Source organism: Megalopta genalis, unplaced genomic scaffold (genome assembly GCF_051020955.1).
Source record: "Megalopta genalis isolate 19385.01 unplaced genomic scaffold, iyMegGena1_principal scaffold0370, whole genome shotgun sequence".
NCBI lineage: Eukaryota > Metazoa > Arthropoda > Insecta > Hymenoptera > Halictidae > Megalopta > Megalopta genalis.
The window spans coordinates 92501-94433 of record NW_027476439.1 but is presented as its reverse complement, the minus strand read 5'-3'; positions in this window follow the sequence as shown (position 1 = coordinate 94433).

The following is a 1933-nucleotide window of genomic DNA, read 5'->3' as shown; positions in this document are numbered from 1 at the left end:
CTCGATCCATTATTTTCGATTTACGGCTAAAATAAATTTTTCTAATTTTTTTCAATAACATATTCCTGCTTAAATAACTTTTTTACATAGGGATTAAGCATTTAGAACGATACATTGTTTAAAATAAGGGCACTTTACTCTTGACATTTTACGGTTTTTTCAATTTTCTGAAAAATCCTATCATTAGATTTTTTTAAAAATACGATATTCTTGCTTAACTAACGTTTCTACATAGGGATTAAGCATTTAGAACGAAATCTAATGTCAGAAAATGGCACTTTACTCTTGACATTTTTCGGTTTTTTCAATTTTCTGGAAAATCCTATCATTAGATTTTTTTAAAAATACGATATTCTTGCTTAACTAACGTTTTTACATAGGGATTAAGCATTTAGAACGAAATCTAATGTAGGAAAATGGTACTTTACTCTTGATCGGTACGTTGGGACTTTGAAAATATTCGGGCGTACGCGGCGCGCTCGGCGCTTCGAACAGCTCCGGTGTCCCCATTATTTTCGATTTACGGCTAAAATAAATTTTTCTAATTTTTTTCAATAACATATTCCTGCTAAAATAACTTTTTTACATAGGGATTAAGCATTTAGAACGATACATTGTTTAAAATAAGGGCACTTTACTCTTGACATTTTACGGTTTTTTCAATTTTCTGAAAAATCCTATCATTAGATTTTTTTAAAAATACGATATTCTTGCTTAACTAACGTTTCTACATAGGGATTAAGCATTTAGAACGAAATCTAATGTCAGAAAATGGCACTTTACTCTTGACATTTTTCGGTTTTTTCAATTTTCTGGAAAATCCTATCATTAGATTTTTTTAAAAATACGATATTCTTGCTTAACTAACGTTTTTACATAGGGATTAAGCATTTAGAACGAAATCTAATGTAGGAAAATGGTACTTTACTCTTGATCGGTACGTTGGGACTTTGAAAATATTCGGGGGTTCCAATCGCTCGTCTGTTGCATCATAGCGCGTCTCGGCGCAATCGACCGATTCGCTCGATCCATTATTTTCGATTTACGGCTAAAATAAATTTTTCTAATTTTTTTCAATAACATATTCCTGCTTAAATAACTTTTTTACATAGGGATTAAGCATTTAGAACGATACATTGTTTAAAATAAGGGCACTTTACTCTTGACATTTTACGGTTTTTTCAATTTTCTGAAAAATCCTATCATTAGATTTTTTTAAAAATACGATATTCTTGCTTAACTAACGTTTCTACATAGGGATTAAGCATTTAGAACGAAATCTAATGTCAGAAAATGGCACTTTACTCTTGACATTTTTCGGTTTTTTCAATTTTCTGGGAAATCCTATCATTAGATTTTTTTAAAAATACGATATTCTTGCTTAACTAACGTTTTTACATAGGGATTAAGCATTTAGAACGAAATCTAATGTAGGAAAATGGTACTTTACTCTTGATCGGTACGTTGGGACTTTGAAAATATTCGGGCGTTCCAATCGCTCGTCTGTTGCATCATAGCGCGTCTCGGCGCAATCGACCGATTCGCTCGATCCATTATTTTCGATTTACGGCTAAAATAAATTTTTCTAATTTTTTTCAATAACATATTCCTGCTTAAATAACTTTTTTACATAGGGATTAAGCATTTAGAACGATACATTGTTTAAAATAAGGGCACTTTACTCTTGACATTTTACGGTTTTTTCAATTTTCTGAAAAATCCTATCATTAGATTTTTTTAAAAATACGATATTCTTGCTTAACTAACGTTTCTACATAGGGATTAAGCATTTAGAACGAAATCTAATGTCAGAAAATGGCACTTTACTCTTGACATTTTTCGGTTTTTTCAATTTTCTGGGAAATCCTATCATTAGATTTTTTTAAAAATACGATATTCTTGCTTAACTAACGTTTTTACATAGGGATTAAGC